The sequence below is a fragment of the Kogia breviceps genome, chromosome 4 (assembly GCF_026419965.1).
Source record: "Kogia breviceps isolate mKogBre1 chromosome 4, mKogBre1 haplotype 1, whole genome shotgun sequence".
NCBI lineage: Eukaryota > Metazoa > Chordata > Mammalia > Artiodactyla > Physeteridae > Kogia > Kogia breviceps.
Window position 1 is genome coordinate 136,982,407 of NC_081313.1, and position 19,513 is coordinate 137,001,919.

The 19,513-nt window shown below is 39.5% G+C and overlaps 1 protein-coding gene across 1 annotated transcript in view; it reads left to right on the forward strand.

The window, feature by feature from the left end:
- The first annotated feature begins 16,582 nt into the window (after positions 1-16,582).
- Positions 16,583-19,513, forward strand: part of LOC131756124 (T-cell immunoglobulin and mucin domain-containing protein 4) — a 104,816-nt gene continuing 101,885 nt past the window's right edge. Inside the window, exons 1-2 of the transcript XR_010840292.1 lie at positions 16,583-16,819; positions 18,651-18,983. The gene's annotated coding sequence lies outside the window, so the exon portion shown is untranslated. The remainder of the gene's footprint in view (positions 16,820-18,650; positions 18,984-19,513) is intronic.

Sequence of the window (19,513 nt, forward strand, 5' to 3'; positions counted from 1 at the left end):
AAGCATTATTTTATAATCGTTCATCTTTCTGGAGCCTTGGTGATGTCTGAATGTTGCTTTAGGCAACTTAAATTGCTTTCTTTTCTGTCTATCTGCGATAAAGAAAAGGATGGTTGTAATTAGGCTGTGAAAAACATGTTACACGAATGTAAAAGACATCCACTTTTGTAAGAACCTGCAGTTTGGGGACGTGTTTTTTGTTTTCTTTAGTCAAAACCCTTTACGTGTATTATATAAGCAGTACCTTGGTACATTCTTGTCGTAAAATGCTCAAATGACACATAAATATATAGCCTTCAACTGAAAGTCCCCCTTGCCTCAGCATGCTTCCTTACCAGAGAGGACGCTCTGAATAGTCTGATGGGTATCCTCCTACATCTTTCCTGTGACTTTTCCATACAGTACATATGCATATACATACATTGTCATTCTGTCACAGTGTTTTACAAAAATGGGTTCCCATGAAATAGACTTCCCATGAAATAGAATTGTTTTTTTCACTTACTATTTCTTGGAAATAGTTCCATGGGAGTGTCCCAATAAAATGTTGACATTCTTTATCAACATAGATAGTTAACAAGCAGAGGGTTCTGTCAACATTGTGTTAAGTCTCAATGCTCACCACCAACAGGGTGCCTTGACAGAGGTTTTGACAGAGCTCAGCATACATTTTGAATAATTGCTACTAGCACAGGAGTTCAGCTGATGCCCAAGTCATGCAGTGGTCTTGGTTTGGGAGACTGCTGAGTCCTTTAGAAAATTCCCCTAACCCTATCTGATAAAAGCCCAATGCTATTGTGGTTTTTTGATCCACCCATCTTCCGTAAAATGGATGTACAGGAAATGGCTCACAATCATGTGTTATTGCAGCAAGGCACATTGGCTAAAACTGAGAGTTTTCATCCCCAAACAAATCTGTTGTCAATGTTTTTAAGTAGAAAGCATTGTTTTGGTTTTGGGAAGGAAGAAAAAGGACCCATCATCTCATAAGTTCTTGGGGAGACGTTCTGCCTTACACAAGGCAGTGCCCTCTAGCTGTGTGAGCAGGAGCTCAGCTCACATTCCATTTTCTGACATACTTGTCACTCACAACTTCAAAACCCCAAGCATCAATGGACATGGTATTAATATCTGATATACAATTTATATCATGGTGTATAAATTGTATTGGGGCACAGTGTAGCTCGACTCCATTCTTTTTTTTAAATTGAAGTATAGTTGATTTACAATATTGTGTTAGTTTCAGGTGTACAGCAAAGTGATTCAGTATATATATATTATATATGTGTGTGTGTGTATTTCAGATTATTTTCCATTATAGGTTATTACAAGGTAATGAATATAGTTTCCTGTGCTGTACAGTCAATCCTTGTTGCTTATCTATTTTATATATAGTAGTGTGTATCTTTTAATCCGATACTCCTAATTTATCCCCTCACTTTCCCCTTTGGTAACCCTAAATTTGTTTTCTATGACAACTTCATTCTCACTGAAGGTGGTGACTTGTTTTCCTAAACTTTCAAAGGTAGAGACTCTGGGTTTGCTTTGTCTGCTTAGAATGTTCCATTGCTTAGTATGGTGTGCTTGATAAATATTTGGTGAAATAATGTTTGCTGAGGGAGAAGAACCTGGCTTTCACTTCTGCATCTGCCCCAAGTGACTTCTAAGGGTCCTCTTCTCTATTCCTCTCTTTGGTCCTCAGTTTATTCACATATAAATCAAGGGGTTTGGCTCCAGGTAGTTAAAGGTCCCTTCATGTATAAACAGTGTCAAAGTCCATATGACTTTTCAGGCCTAGAGTCTGACCCCAAATTAAGACCTGTATTGAATCTTTTGAAAACATCCTACATCAAAAATAATAAAAATACCTAGGAATAAAACTGCCTAAGGAGGTGAAAAACCTGTACTTGGAAAACTACTGAAGATGACACAGATAGAAAGTTATACTGTGTTCTTGGATTGGAAGAATTAATATTGTTAAAATGATCATACTACCCAATGCAATCTACAGATTCAATACAATCCCTACCAAAATACCAATGGCAGCTTTCAAAGAACTAGAAACAATTAAAAAATTTATATGGAAATATGAAAGACCCCAAATTGCCAAAAGAGTCTTGAGAAAGAAGAACAGAGGTGGAGGAATCACACTCCCTGACTTCAGACTATACTACAAAGCTACAGTAATCAAAACACTATGGTACTGGCTCAAAAATAGACACATAGATCAATGGAAGAGAATAGAGAGCCCAGAAATAAATCCACACACTTATGGTCAATTAATCTATGACAAAGGAGGTAAGAATATACAATGGAGAAAAGACAGTCTTCAATAAGTGGTTCTGGGAAAACTGGACAGCTACATGTCAAAGAATGAAGTTAGAACATTCTTTAATGCCACATACAAAAATAAACTCAAAATGGGTTAAAGACCTCAATGTAAGACCAGAAGCCATAAAAGTCCCAGAGGAACACATGGGCAGAACACTCTTTGACATAAAACATAGCAATATTTTCTTGCATCTACTCCTAAGGCAACAGAAATAAAAGCAAAAATAAACAAATGGGAACTAATTAAACTTAAAAGCTTTTGCACAGCAAAGGAAACCATTACAAAACAAAAAGACAACATAGTGAATGGGAGAAAATATTTGCAAATGATATGACCAATAAGGGCTTAATATCCAAAATATATAAACAACTCATACAACTCAACATCAAAAAAACAGCCATATTAAAAAATGGGCAGGGCTTGCCTGGTGGCGCAGTGGTTGAGGGTCCACCTGCCGATGCAGGGGACATGGGTTTGTGCCCTGGTCTGGGAAGATCCCACATGCCATGGAGCAGCTGGGCCTGTGAGCCATGGCCGCTGAGTCTGCGTGTCTGGAGCCTGTGCTCCGCAACGGGAGAGGCCACAGCAGTGAGAGGCCCGCGTACCGCAAAAAAAAAAAAAAAAAAAAAAAAAAGGGCAGAAGATCTGAATAGACATTTTTCCAAAGAGGACATGCAGTTGCCCAATAGGCACATGAAAAGATGTTCAACATTGCTTATCATCAGGGAAATGCAAGTCAAAACCACAATGAGGTGTCACCTCACACCTGTCAGAATGGCTATTGTCAAAAAGAACAACAACAACAACAAATGTTGGTGAGGATGTGGAGAAAAGAGAACCCCATACACTGTTGGTGGGAATGTAAATTGGTGCAACCTCTGTGAAAAACAGTATGGAGGTTTCTAAAAAACTAAAAATAGAACTACCATATGACCCGGCAATTCCACTCCTTAGTATAAATCTGAAAAAAAACCAAAAACAATAATTCAAAAAGATAACATGTACTGCCATATTCATAGCAACATTATTTACAGTTGCCAAGATATGGAAGCAACCTAAGTGTCCATCAGCAGATGAATGGATAAAGAAGATATGGTGTGTGTGTGTGTGTGTGTGTGTGCGTATATATATATATATATATATATATATATATATATATATACGCACACACACACACACACACACACAATGGAATACTACTCAGACATAAAAAATAATAAAATTTTGCCATTTGCAATGACATGGATGGACTTGGAGGGTATTATCCTAAGTGAAATAGGTCAGACAGAGAAAGACAAATACTGTGATATCACTTATATGTGGAATCTAAAAAATAAAACAGACTAGTCAATATAACCAAAAAGAAAACAGACTCACAAATATAGAGAACAAACTAGTAGTTACTAGTGGAGAGAGGGAAAAGGGGAGGGGCAATATAGGGGCAGGAGATTAAGAGGTATAAACTATTAGGTATAAAATAAGCTACAAGGATATATTGTACAACACAGGGAATGTAGCCAATATTTTATAAGGACTCAATGGATTATAACCTTTAAAAATTGTGGATCACTGCATTGTACACCTGTAACTTATATAATATTGTACATCAAATATACTTCAATAAAAAATAAAAGCAGCCTAGCAGAGAACAAATACTCTTCCAGCTCACTAAGATCTCCTGGTAATCTATTTAGTAAGTGGATCAAATCCAGCAAAAAGACTGACAGACTGGAGAAGCTTGACTTTTAAAGATACTTCCCAACATTCTTATGTAAAGGTGTGGCAAAGAGATAAGGAATAGAATTCCATCTTTATCCATAAAGAGAAAAGAGAAGGAATCAGTGACAGACCACCAGAGGAGCTGGAAAACTACCTCCTAACTCACTGGTAAGTAAATCCTCTGGAAACTTATGCTGAAGAGAAAACTGGAACTTTGCTGCTTGAACTTTCTCGGTATTATATGGGGTCTTAGGACAATGATGACTGAGCCAATAGAAATTGGGGTAATTCATATAAAATAGATTTGGGTTTCTTGGGAGATAGGTTCTCATTTAAATGGAATCATGGACTTACACATCAGAATTGTTTAAGCTTTTCCTGGGCAACATCATTGAGGGGAGCAGAGAGGAAAAAGAAACCTCAGCAGAATGGAGTGGTACCTTTGGAGGAAGGCATACTTATTGAGGCTCTCTTGAAAGCTGTGTGGAGAATTCCCTGGCGGTCTAGTGGTTAGGACTCCAAGCTTCCACTGCAGGGGGCATGGAGTCGATCCCTTGTCAGGGAAGTAAGATCCTGCATGCCACATGGCAGGGCCCCCCCCACCAAAAGAAAGAAAGCTGTGTGACTTAGAGGAAATGCATCCATTTGCTGAGCCTCTCATCTGTTAGATGGGTGTTATACAATATCATGGAAATGGGAGTATGTGTGTCTAGAGCATAGCTATATTAGCAGTTTTGTTCATCGACGTCTGTGATTTGTACATTTAAAATATGTGTAAAGTGTGAAGGAGGAGCCTAGTATTGGCTTCTGCCTTTTGCGGATTTGGTAGTATTCTTGTATGTGTTAGAAACTTGATCTTGCAAAGATTAGCAAGTACAAAAGTTTGACTTGGTTGGAGTTTTGTGAGGCTTGGCATAGAAGGGTGTGGCCAGTTTGGGAAGGTGGGCAGCTTTTAGAGTTTGGAATTTGGCCTTGGGAAACCATTGAATGCTTTAAGGTGGGGAAGATAATTGATTGGATTATTTAGATACTGGAGAAGGTTTAAAAAATAGCTATCCTCAGATGTGGGTTCTCCCCCATAGCCGGCAGCTGCAGGTAGCTGGAGAGCGTGGGCTTCTTGGGCTGGTCTTGCTTTCATGACCCCTACATCCAGTGGCAGCTCAGTGCTTCCAAATGGTCATGCTTGAGTCCCTAGTCCGATGTGCTATCCCTGGTCATGTCAAAGCAGCATTCCCTAATTGGACTATGAATTCTGTCCCTCTATTGCTCCACACATTTTACCTCTCCCAAATCAATACTTCTTCTTCCACTGAGTAATCTCCAGATAATACAAACATGCTGTTATTTTTATCATCTTAAAAAAACTTTCTCTTGACCCTAATTCCAAACTTCCCCTTCCTTATTCTTATTAGTTTTTGGATGCAAAACTCCTTGAAAGAGTTCCCTGTCTTCAATTTTTAATTCTCTTTTGACTTTCACATTCCATTAAACCTTTTTCCTGAGATGTAACATACATAGGGAAAATGAACAATCATTCAACTACTCTTCACAGAAACTGCTTTTATCAAGGTCATTAATGATTTCCATGTTGCTCTGTCCTATAGGCAAATCTCATCCCTTGCCTTTGCAGCATTTGATTCATGATCATTGCCTCTTTGTTAATGCATTTGCTTATTTGGCTGCACAAGGATCCCATTTACTTTTTACCTTTCCTCCTACTTCCTTGGTTTGCTTCTGTGTGTGTGTTGGTGCCTCTTCCACCTCCACCTTTTGCAGAAGGCCGCAGGACCTAGTCCCTAAGCCGAGGGCATTCCCTGAGCATCAACTCTGGTTCATGGCTTTAAAATCCCATTTCTATGCCGATGACTCTCAAATATGTACCTTGAGCCCAGACCCCTCTCCTGGACTCTAACAGTCTCCACTTGGGTGTCTAAGAAATCTCAAACTCAACATGTCCAAAATCCACAATGTTTCCTTCCAAACTGTGTTACACACACCTTCCCGTGTCTTAGCTGGTGGCACCTCCAGTCTTTCCAGTTGCTCAGGCCAAAATCGCTTGCAGTCATCTTTAGGCTGCTACTCCACACCCTGCAGGAAATCCTGCTGTTTTGAAACATTCAGAGCCTGAGCTGCTCTCTCCTCCTCTCTCCTGAAATACTACAGTAGCCTCCTGACAGGTCCTCATGCTTCTCACCCTAGCAGCCCCAGCACTCCTTCTCAAAGGTGAGCCTGACCCCATCACTCCTCTGTGCCTGCACTGGGGCTCCTTTTCCTGTGGAGTAAGCAGCTGGAAATTCATGTTTGCTGCCGGAGCCTATGCCTCAACTGGGATGTATCCTTCTAAGGGTCACAAAATTGACTCTAAAGAGTAGCGATTGATGGAGGTTGAATAGCTCAAATTAAAAAACAAAAAAATCCATTGTGCTGTTTGGGAGGCTTTAGGACATAGTGGGGGCTCTCGTGGGAGATGGGCTTGTCAGAAAATCCAATCCTATGGAATTGTACAGTTATTTCACATCTCAGAGTCTTGGTTCTGTGTCCCTATCTTGGTGCTTGCTCATCATTTCCTCCACTTAAAACACCCTCTACCCCTTCCCCATTCTCCAGCTGTGAAGCTCACCTGTCACTTTTTAAAGAGATTTCCTCCCATTCCTCCCTCTCACCCCCTCAATCAGTGAACGGTCTCTCCCCCCATGCCTTTGTGCTTCCATAATTTATTCAGTTGATACCTGTTGGGTCCCTAAGAAGTTTTCAGGGATAGAGCAGAGAATGAAAGGGGGAGGCCTGCCTTGAAGGGGTTTATGGTCTAGTGTTGAGTGCTGTCCAACACAGTAGCCATGTTTGGCTATTTAAACTTAAAGGTAAATCAAGTTAAATGGAAAAAAAAATTAATTCCTTAGTTGTACTGGCCACATTACAAGTGCTTGCATGACACCCATATAGAATAACTCTAGCATCACAGACAGTTCTATTGGATATCACTGTACAAGAGGGAAGAGAGATGGATCTCACGCACACACACACACACACGTACACAGTATATATCACAGGAAGCAAGGTAATAAATGTAGAGAACTTAGACAGTGACTGGTTGGCTACTTTAGATAGAGGGACCAGGGGAATGTCTGAGAAAGTGACACTTAAGCAGGGATCAGAATGAAGGGAAGAAATCCGAAAATGATGGGGTGAAGGAATGGGGAACTAGGCAGAAGCACTGGTAGGGAAAAGGTCCAAAAGTAAGGATACATTTGAAGGAAACCCATGTGGCTGGAGCCCTGTGGGCAGGGAGAGAGTGGTAGAAGAAATCTGAGATGTTGGCAGGGGCCAGATCACTGGGGCTTTGTATCTGGGTAAAGAGTTAGATTTTTTTTTTCCTGAAAGAAACATAGGAGGGCTGTAAGTTGAGGAGTGACACAGTCTGATTATATATTTATCGTTTACATCATTCTGCTCAATTTTGTTAGTTGCTTGCTTACCTGTGTCTCTGCCTGATTGCACAATTCTAGATTTTTTTCATCCTTGGTGTGTTGAATCATGCCTTGTTAGCCTCAATATATTAATAATAAGCGTGGTAGAATTGAATTAAATTAGAAAATTTTTATCACTGATCTACTGGGCTTTGGCCAAGTCTGAGAGTGTAACAAAAGTAGCCATAAAATATTTTGTCTCCCAAATGAATAAGGCATGGCCTATTTTTGCATGAGGCATTTCAGAATTTTCCCCCCAGACCTTCGGTGGTGATTGAAGTGGGGTCAGTAGTGTCCCCTCCAAGTGTATAAAGGCAGAGAACAAGATGAAAGCAGGTATCCAGAAATATGCTTATTCCTTGGGAGAACGCCTCTTGTTACCTAGTTGAATTCAAGTGCATGGCATTGTAAAGCTAGGAGGGCTATTAAAGACATATGGTCATACCTCTCGGTTTTATGGAAGAGGTGATTTTCAGCAAATAGTTCAGGGGACAGCCTGTGTGAAGGCCCAGCGACAGGAGGGGGATTGTGTTCAAGTAGGTGGAGGAAGGTCTAAGGCAGGGGCCTCCTCCATCCAAGGCCTTCTTCAGAGACTGAAGCACCCCCAGGCAGGGCTGGTGCAGGGGCAAGCTGGAGGGGGCATGCTCTAAGGTGAAAGTGTGGTACAGGCCGCATGTTGCCATCTCATTTTATTTCACAAAAAACAAAAAGCTGAGTTCTCACGTGAGCTCTCCGGATTTTTAAATTTTGGCTATTAATTAAGAAATAAAATTTTAAACACCGTGAACAAAGTACTTCTGCAGGCCAGATATAGTCTTTGGGCCTCCAGTTTACAGCATCAGGCTTTAGGCCTCTTCCGAGTTCAGAGGCCACTAGAGAGCAGGGTTCACATTTCTGGGCAGTACAGGACCCATGACCACAGGATGCCAAGGCCATCGTCAGCTTCTCCAGGAGGCCTGTCATGAGCTGCAAGAAGCCTAGAAACAGAGCACTAGTGCCTCCCTGAGAGGAAATTAATGAATCTTTAGACCAGAAGGAGAGTTAATGAAACACTAGCCAGGCTTATACTTGTTTGTATGGTTTAATGATTAAGAGCAAAAGTCAGAAGACCTCATCTGGAATCTAGGCTCATTTAACCTCTGGAAGCCTCAGCTTCCTCTTCCATGAATGGGGTTAATAACAGCACCCACCTAAGGGGTTCTGTGAAGATTAAATTCATGTGGGCGCTTGACACAGAGGCTGCTACCCAGTAAATTCTCCAAAAACCTTAGCTAGTATCAGTGCATATTTTTTAGTTTAAGTTCTCCCACAGCCCTTTTGCTCATAATGAAAAGTCTCTGAGGGAGATAGAGCAAGTATTTTTAGTGCTATTTTCCAGAGGAAGAAATCAAGGCTTGGAGGAACTCCATAACTCACAGGGATACCCAGCTTTATAAGTGGGAGAGCTGGGATCTGAACCCAAGTCTAGTCCAGACTCTGCTTCCTGAAACATTCTCCTGATATCACTCAGTAAGATGTGGTCTGCGACATTGCATCCTGTAGCATGAATGGTGAGGTATGATGATTTGCATTTTTGCTTAATTCTTGTGTCATCTAAAGAATGTCGCTCCCCACCTGGCTCTACAAGAATTGAGGCAGTAGTCACTACAGTTGCTGACCTTCAACACACCCTGAAAGGAGTTGCGGCAGAGATCAGGAATGAGGCACTCTGTGCTCTGTGGAGACTGGCAGAACAGGACTTCAGATAGATATCTTTAAGAGAAAATTTTATGAATCCAAATTTTTTTTCATCTTTCCGACCTTAGAAAAGCACTAAAATCATTAACTGAGATAGCTATTCCTTGTGACTAGCAACCTTCTACCGAGACGTGTGCTTGACTGCACGGCTCCAAAATCACAAACATGCCGACCTCCCCTCCCCACAAGGCCACCTCTTTGGAGCACTTCCTCAGAGCTCTCTGAGAGGCTTGTCTCCTGGTCCTCATTAAGTCCCCAAATAAAACACAAACTCACAGGCACATTGTGCATTTTTGTTTCAGTTGACAGTTATGAGGACCATGAAGGGATGCAGAGCAGACTTCTCTCCTTTGCCTGAACTTAGGATCCAGAGCCCTTGGTACCAGCAGGCCCCATTGCCCTTCTGTCTGTCTGCCTCCTCAGCGTCGCCAGATGAATTTGAGTAGGCCTTTCTGGTTCTCAGATCTCCTGATAATCGGTTGATGATCCTGAGTTTTATTGGGTGGTGTATAATAGGTACCTGCCCCTAACTGTCCCCACCCCCACCCAGTTGAAAGATATTGGAGGACTTTGGTTGAAAGAGCCTGGAGCAGTCTGGACTGGGTGATTAGGTGGGAAGCTGGCCTAAGGTCTTTCCTAAAGTAGGGGCTTCAGAATGTCAGCCTACATCTTTAAAGAATTCTGACTCTAGGGAACAAGTCCTTCTAGGAGAAGCTTGCATTTCTCTCCCTGTGCCTTGAGATGTAAATGTTCTACCAGGGCTCTCAGGATCTATTATCTTATCTAGACCAGCTTCAATTCCTGAAACTGAGAAAAAAGGGGAAAAGGCTTTTTTAAATTCCAGCAAGTAAATAACTTATCCCAACTGTTATTTAAAAACTAGTGAGTTTTATATTGTAATAACTGATTTCTGACTAAGTTTTTAAGTTGAAGCTACATGTCTGTGTGTGCCTTGTAGATATGATAGGTCTCTACCTCTGGAGAGTATTACAAAATTAATTTGTAAATGAGCTCTCTTTAATTGACTTAAAGGAAATTAAGTGCTTATATAAATTCTCAGAAATATATAATAAACTAGCCCCGATGAATTTTAGGTTCATGTGAACTGGGAAATATTCAATATTAAGTTAATATTTGGTATAAAAGTTAGAGCTTGTTGGTTTAATTAATATAGACATGTCTTTAGAGCCATCAACATAAATATAATACTTTTATTGTACCTAGATTTACTAGAATAAGTTCTTATATCTGTCAGCAAGAAAAATAACTTGGTATGATGAAATTTTTTATGTCTATTAAATATAAATGAGATAAGAACTTTTAGGTAAACTCTTTAGAAATAATTATGTTTCAGGAATGTCTACTTGAAAATAGTCTCTCTAGATATTTGGTAACTTGAAACTTCAGAGTTTTGTTAAATTAAGTTAAGTGATGGAAATGTATTAAATATCGATGTCCTTCCCAAATAAAATAAGGTAAGTGGAACATTAATTACTGAACATAGGCATCATTTTGCAGAGAAATTAAAGATATTTAGGACTGTTAATAAACACATTTGGTGCCACGTACATTTGGAGACATTTTCTTTAAGAAATCACATGTTTTTTAGAAATTATAAGTAGTATTTAAAATTTGCTAATCTACAGAATGCTAATGTAAAAGACAGTTCATAATTGCTTACTTCTTAGTTTTCACTAGAAATTAAGGTTTTTAAAAGATGAAAATTCTAATTAATATATGTAATTAGACTACTAAGTTAATATGGAAAACATCTTTGTATGCAAGAATAAAGAAGGTATAAGAAATAGAAATGCATTTTGTTAAGGAAAAAGAAAATAATTTTGTCTTAATGCTAGTTATTTCTAAATGGGAAAGAAGAGACAAATTAATATGGGTATAGAAAATTTTAGAAGGTTTGAGAGAAAAAATAAGAAACTTTTTTTTTTTTTTTTTTTGCGGTACGCGGGCCTCTCACTGTTGTGGCCTCTCCCGTTGCGGAGCACAGGCTCCGGACGTGCAGGCTCAGCGGCCATGGCTCACGGGCCCAGCCGCTCGGCGGCACGTGGGATCCTCCCGGATCGGGGCACGAACCTGTGTCCCCTGCATTGGCAGGCGGACTCTCAACCACTGTGCCACCAGGGAAGCCCAAGAAACTTTAGAGGGGAATTTTTTGTGTGGTCAGAACTAAGATTAGAATAAATTTAATTGAGCAAATGAATTTCTGTATTAAAGGTAAAATGGTACAAAACCTGAATTTGTTTTTTTCTGTATTAAAAGGGAAGTGTTTTCTTAGAATATTGATCTGCTTTTTATAACAGATTGTAAATTTCCTTATGTTTTAAGTAATTTGTTATAACTTTCTGTATTTGCCTTTGAAATCTTTTATTGTCTCTTGGTTAAGAGAATGAGATTTGTTTCACAGTGAACTATGATGCCAGGTGTTTTAAAGTCTTTTGATATTTTTGGCAAACTTCCCAAAGATCACATTCTAATTGAAGTTTATTTGACCTCTAGCTAACTTTGAGGTTTTCCAAAAGACCCTGGAATACCTCAAGGGAATTGTTTTCTCTCCTTAATAAAGAGAGAAATATTAAACTAATTAGGCTTATTCGGTATGTTAAATTACATAGGAAACATTTCAAATGGGTTGTGATAAACATTCTTAGGCTATATTTTAGGGAGAAATGTTATTAATATAGATATTCTAGAAATTATTGGAATTCCTAAAAACCTGGTATTTCTTAGTAAAATGTTATCAGTCATAACTCTGATTATTATCTTAAAATGTTATGAAACAAGTTTCTTTGCCAATTGCATCACAATCAGATCGATTTTTTTTAAATTTTTTATTTTATATTGGCATATAGCCAATTAACAAAGTTGTGGTAGTTTCAGGTGCACAGCAAAGCAACTCAGCCATACATATACATGTATCCATTCTCCCCCAAACTCCCCTCCAGGCTGCCACATAACATTGAGCAGAGTTCCTTGTGCTATACAGTAGGTCCTTGTTGGTTATCCTTTTAAAATATAGCAGTGTGTACATGTCAATCCCAAACTCCCTAACTATCCCTTCCCTCCACCCTTCTCCCGTGTAACCATAAGTTTGTTCTCTAAGTCTGAGTTTGTTTCTGTTTTGTAAATACTTGCATTTGTATCATTTCTTTTTACATTCGCATATAAGCAATATCATATGATATTTCTCTTTCTCCATCTGACTTACCTCACTCAGTATGACAATCTCTAGGTCCATCCATGTTGCTGCAAATGGCACTATTTCGTTCTTTTTAATGGCTGAGTAATATTCCATTGTATATATGTACCACATCTTCTTTATCCATTCCTCTATCAATGGACGTTTAGGTTGCTTCTATGTCTTAACTATTGTAAACAGTGCTGCAATGAACATTGGGGGTGCATGTACCCTTTCGGACCATGTTTTTCTCCAGATATATGCCCAAGAGTGGGATTGTAGGGTCATATGGTAGCTCTCTTTTTAGTTTTTTTAAGGAACCTCCATACTGTTCTGCATGGTGACTGTACCAATTTACATTCCCACCAACAGTGTAGGAGGGTTCCTGTCTCTCCACACCCTCTCCAGCATTTATTGTTTGTGGATTTTTTGATGATAGCCATTTTGACTGGTGTGAGGTGATATCTCATTGTAGTTTTTGCAATCAGATCTTTAACCATGCCTTTTAAAATCTTGTCATTCATAGACAGTTATTGTTTGACTCTGATGCCTTTGCAAAAATGCTTCATCTTAAAGAAAATTCATAGAAAGGACTTTTGACAAGCACAGGCTTGTAAAACTCTTCATAAAACTGTTAACAAAAGATCAAAAATTAGTTACAGAGGACTCAGTGAACTGATCAATATGGTTATAATTTTTTTTCTGAAATATTACTGCCTTTTAATCTGTTTTCCAGATATAAGGAAACCTTTCCCTTTAAGCTAATTATGACTTACAGTAATTTGGTAAATGATACCTTTGTAAGCAGAATTGAAACATTTATCTTTTCTTTCTACCTGATCCCTCCAAAACTGTAAAACCCTTATGTTACTAGCAGCCTTATCAAGTGAATAAGGGAGGCCACCTCCTGACAGATTCAGGAATCTGAAGATATTTTGGGACCTTGAGAAGAGAGGAATTCACCCAAATCTGTAGATATTGTAGGTGGGATCTGATGGCAAGCCCTTGGGTTGGCTTTTCTGGGCTTGAGAAGCCTTTTAAAAATGAAATCTGAGATTCTTTATAAAAAGTTCCAGCAAAGCCAATTTTTAAAAAGAGCCCATGTGATCAGTTACACTTATGTAAATAATCAGGCCAAGTTTATTGAAACCAGACTTATTTCTGCAAACAAATTACTCTTAATCTGGCTATATTTGATAGAAATCAGGGTAATTTTAGAGAGAAAAATTATGTTTCAGTGGATATTAAATTCTAGTGTTGTTAATTGAGGTCTGTATTTACTGCCTAAGACTCACTTACCAGATAGCCCCCTGTTGTTACATTACATTATTGTAAAGTTTAACTGAATTATTAAAAAGACTCTAAGTTTGTTTCTGAAGCTTATCACAGTAATCTGTCTTTGGATGAAGATCAGATGCCCCATGAACTATAATCAGAAGATTATGCATATTGGAAAAGGCATCATTTAAAGGATTACCTCCAACCTAGATGGAAGAACCCTTATCAGGTACTCTTAACTAGCTCACACACAGAAAGACTGAAAGAAATTTACTTTTGGATTCATATTTTCCACTTAAAAAGGGCCCCTGCACTTGACTGGCCTACAGAGAGAACTGCTGACCTCAAACTCACCTTAAAACAATGCTCAGGGCTTCCGTGGTGGCGCAGTGGTTGAGAGTCCGCCTGCCAATGCAGGGGACACGGGTTCGTGCCCTGGTCCAGGAAGATTCCACATGCTGTGGAGCGGCTGGGCCCGTGAGCCATGGCCGGTGAGCCTGCGCGTCCGGAGCCTGCGCTCCGCCGTGGGAGAGGCCACAACAGTGAGAGGCCCGCGTACCACAAAAAAAAAACCCCATAAAAACAATGCTCAAACAGAGGAGAAACTGCACTCACACCAAGACAAGAAGAAGACAACATCAGAAGTAGATGGCTATTCCTAGATGCCAGACCTGACCCATATGATTATTTATCATGTTTTCAATATAATAATTACATTAGATAATAATATCATACAATTAAAATTATAGAAATATGAATATAATTATATAATATAATTCTTTATAATAATTTCTTGGACTTTTGCCCAAATCCATGTTTTTCTATCATGGGCATAAATTCTACACAGAGTTTAGAAATTAATCCAATTGTTGGGTTTATGGTCAATTACCTACATCCAGTATTTCTGGCTTACCTTGGTGAATTTCTCCTCTCCAAGGCTCTAAATGGATGGCCCTTAGGAACTTTATTTTAGAAGAAAGAAGTTATAGTTCTGTTTGAGCTGTATTGATATTACTAGATGGGACCCTCTCACTTGGCCAATCAATGGTACTTGCTCTGACCATGGCTATACATATGCATTTTCTTTTAAAGTTACTCAAGCTCAATAAGAACAAGCTAAATTTCAGTCAAAGAATATAACTTCCCATTTATTAGGAGGGACCCTCCTTCAGTTATGGGGTGGATTTATATGACTACCACCAGACTATTTAAGTCATCTAAGTTTAAAAGCTCCCTTATATGGGAACAGTTAAACTAAGGATAATCAGCCTTATAACACTAGGAAATTAGGCTGGGTGCCTTATGAACAATACCAATATTTCATTACTTTTAAGGTCAATTGGTACAGGAGAGACTGAGTCAGATGAGCTGGGAATATACTGGACTGCACCTAATGGAAGCTCTTGGGTTAAATATTTACTTATGACCCTATTAATGCTACTAGCTATATTATTTGTATTCTGCATACAAGATTGTTGTTTCTTGCATTACCAAACGTGTGACTGAGCCTCTGATAAAAATGATGACTAGGCAACTTGAAATGATTGACACACACACATATATATATATATATATATTTCTTTATGAACTCAAGATTGTAATAGTGTAACTCTCGATATGGGAAGAAGCAACAAGAGGGAATCTTTGCCTGGACCATAACAGACTAGTAAGACAGGTGGTCCAGAGACTTTTAGCTACTATTAGCAGTGCCTAGTCCAATAATAGCAAACAGGATCAACAGTACCCTGGCCTGACTGAGGAAAGAGTATTCTTTTTTTTTTTTTTTTTTTTTTTTTTTTGCGGTACGCGGGCTTCTCACTGCTGTGGCCTCTCCCTTTGCGGAGCACAGGCTCCGGACGCGCAGGCTCAGCGGCCACGGCTCACGGGCCCAGCGGCTCCGCGGCACGCGGGATCTTCCCGGACCGGGGCACGAACCCGCGTCCCCTGCATCGGCAGGCGGACTCCCAACCACTGCGCCACCAGGGAAGCCCGAGGAAAGAGTATTCTTAGCACCATGGGATAAAATGATCCTGAATTGCCTCCCAAATAATGATTGAATTTATAACCATGAGGGGGCACTGCCAGCTAAACAGTGTCACTCTCCATCTGGTTCTATGAGAGTTAAGTTACTAGCCACTGTAGCCACTGATGTTCAATACACCCTGAAAGGAGTTCAGGGCAATGATCAGGAATGGCACTCTGTGCTCTGGGAAAACTGGTTGAACAGGCCTTCAGATAGTTAGATATTTTCAGGAGAAAATTTTATGAATCCAAATTTCTTTCATCTTCCCGTACTTAGAAAAGCACTAGTCATTAACTGAGATATCTGTTCCTTGTGACCAGCGGCGACCTTCTACCGAGATGTGTGCCTGATTGTACTTCTCCAAAATCATATATATGCTTATCTCTCCACCTCTGTCTCTTGGGAGAGGTTCCTCAGAACTCTCTGAAAGGCAGCTTCCTGGGCCATAGATAGTCCTCAGTAAGTCCCCAAAGAAAACCGAAACTCACGACTCTCATGTTGTGCGTTTTTATATCAGTGGGCACTTGACAATTTGACTGAGGCTGGGGACTAGCCATTGTGGCCACAGAGCAGGAAGGAAGTCCCCTGCCCTCGCCAGAAGGCCAGTTGACTCTCCTCTTCGAGGCAAAGGGTAAGTGCACCTTTGCCACGGGAAGTCTGGGCTTTGCTCTGGTGTCCTTGACTAAGCCGGCCTCTGGTTTCCTTCCTGTTTGCTCCCTTATCTCCTCGGTCAGCACCTGGAGTCAGTTTGGACTCTAAGTATAGGAAAGGAGCTGGGGAAGAGGGGACTGCTTCAGATGACACCTTTGCCTTTCTGTTGGGAGGGGCAGAGCCCTCAGTCACCTGGAGCTAACAGACCTGAAGCCTTTGCATGGTCTTGTTTCCAGCAGGTAGTCTTATGTGATTCCCCCCATCAGGGTGAAAGGAGAAATTTCAATCTGAGAATTAAGACTCATTCTGATACCATCTGGTTTGGGGGCACACCAACCAGCGTGCTGTGTCTTTCCTCCAGGCTGATACCATCATGCATCCGTGGGTAGCCATCCTGGGCCTCATACTTCTTCTGACAGGTAAGTGAATAGGTGGACTGTTCTTTGGAAGCGCTGAGGAAGGGGGAGTGTGGGGGTGTGGGGGTGTGGTGGGGGAGGGTAGATGTTCTTGGGCTTTGTTGGAAGGTAATGGGGTCAACTAGTGAGCAAAGAACCAGGCTGACACCTTAAACCAAATAAATTGCATAAATGCTAAGAATTATAAAATCTATGGGTAGGTGAACAAGGCACGATGCAGTACAAGATGACATATGCTGCCATTTGTGTTGAAACCAAAAAAAGGAGTAGGTAGATGGTTGTGTATGCATGAAGTACTCAAGTGTATGTAGGAAAGAGTAACAGTTGTTATCACGGTGTGGAAGGCGACAGGATAAAGAAAAGGGGATAGGGTGGGAAGGAGACGAGTGCTTTATTGTACCATTTTGTGCCTTTTGATTTTTTTAACCATGTGCAACTATTTCTTTTAAAAAGAAAATATTTTAACTTTCCTGGCGGTCCAGTGATTAAGATTCCATGATTGCAAAGCAGGGAGCGAGGGTATGATCCCTGGTTGGGGAACTAAGATCCCACATGCCTCCCGGTGTGGCCAAAAAAAATTTTAAAAAGAAAAATATGTTAATTCAAAACATTCTGCAAGATAGGGGAAAATTTTAGAAATAGACATATCGTAAGTTTTAAAAACAATCTCTAGAGGTGGGAATGTGAGGAAAGTACATTTTAAAATTATACTTCTAAAACTTAAATTTTTATAATTAGCATGTATTACCTTTGTAGTCCAAAAATGACATTAAGCAAAATTAAATATTATCAGAATTCCAGTGAAAAATATAGGCTCTTAATTTATGTAACAATGAGTGTTTTATTCCCAGAGCATTTCCCAAACTCACAGCTCAGTCCTAACTATGATTAACTGTTGAATCTCAGATTTCTTTCAAGGACCACCCAGACTGCATTTTGCAATGCAGGGTTTTTTAAACCACTGCCACAGGAGAGAGTTTTCCTGCCTATTTGTTTTTAAGAGGCAAAATTTAGTATTTGATCGAATATTCTCCAATTTTTTGGTTTCACCTGGGTAAGTGGACCTTACCACCTGCATTGCAAGGCTGTCATTTACTAACTTAAATTTTTTGGATTGATCGTAAAGCATGATAAGCCTCAGTTTCTCCTGAAACTATTATAAACCTTTTTTCTAAGAGCTGATTTCTAAAGAGTTTACTAGGCTTCTGCCTTCTAGTCAATGATGCTTTAAGTAAAACATTAGCTCTGATTTTTTTTTTTTTTAAAAGAGGGGTTGTGAGGTGTCTATTTGCAATAGCAATTTAAAAAATTGCAATAAAAATTGAAAATCAAAACTTTAAATGCAATAGACTTTTAAAAACAGATTTCACCTGAGACAGTGATTGAATCTAGGGGAGAGGAAAAGCCACATGTATGTTATTACCTATTAAATAAGCAGATACCTGTCAAACACAGGATGAAGTACACACACACTCATGCATTGCTGGAGTGTCATTTGTTTCAAACCTTTTGGGAGGAAATTTGGTCACATTCACCAAGAGACTGAATATATTTCTGCCCTTTATCCCGATACTTTCTTTCTTGGAAATCTTTTCCTATTAGGAAATAATCCTGAATACAGAAAAACATTTATATGATGTTTTATCTACAAATATACCTAGTAAATAGTAACACTGCTAAAGAATATGTCAACGTAGAAAAATGCTTATACTAAATTTTAAAACTCAAGATATAGTCAGACGATTACAAACCAAATAAGCTATATAAAAAAAATGAGAATGAAATTAAAGCTAAAATATTGAGACCTCATGCTCAGGTTTCTCTTTATTTACAGATGGTGTAACATCTTACCCACGAGTGACTGGAGTGGTGGGTCAGTCTGTCAGGCTATCCTGCACCTATGGTGGAGAAGTCACAAGCATGTGCTGGGGCCGAGGGGCATGTCCTTTAAGTCGCTGCGGAAGTGACATTATCTGGACTAATGGATACAGTGTCACCTTTCAGAAGGACAAACGTTATAAGCTAAATGGAAACATTGGTGGAGGGGATGTGTCTTTGACCATAGAGAATGCAGCCCAGGCTGACAGTGGCTTGTATTGTTGCCGTGTTGAGAAGAGAGGGTGGTTCAACGATATAAAAATCACCGTAGACTTGAGTATAAAGCCAGGTGAGCTTGTCTTCCTCCTTCCTTTGATCACTTCCTGTGGGTTCCCAGAGATAAGAGTTTTCTGTTTGATATTAACTTTCTCCTCCTTTAATAGGGAAAGAGGAGGTTCCTATAATCTTATTTTCTAATAACTTTTGGAATAGAATAACTTCTATTTGTGTAGAATGAAGTGTTAAGACCCAACACAGTCATAAATAAATAAAATTAAAAATAAATAAAATTTTTTTAAAAAGACTAACCTTGATTCAAGACCATAGTCTAGAGATCTTCCCAGTCAGCAAACTATCTCCTAAAGCAGTGCTTCAAAAATGCTAGTTGGTTCATGAAAAAACATTCACTGTTCCACAGTGAAATATAGTGAACATTTTTATGGAGGTAAATTTATTCCACTTGAAGAACTGCCGTTTTCTCTGAGGTTATGTCTTAGAAGAATTCTTAAGTGGCCTTTCTTAACATTTTAAGACTTATAGAGAATTCATACATATAAAATAGGTAATATAAGGTCCTATCAAGTAGATGTATCATTTGGC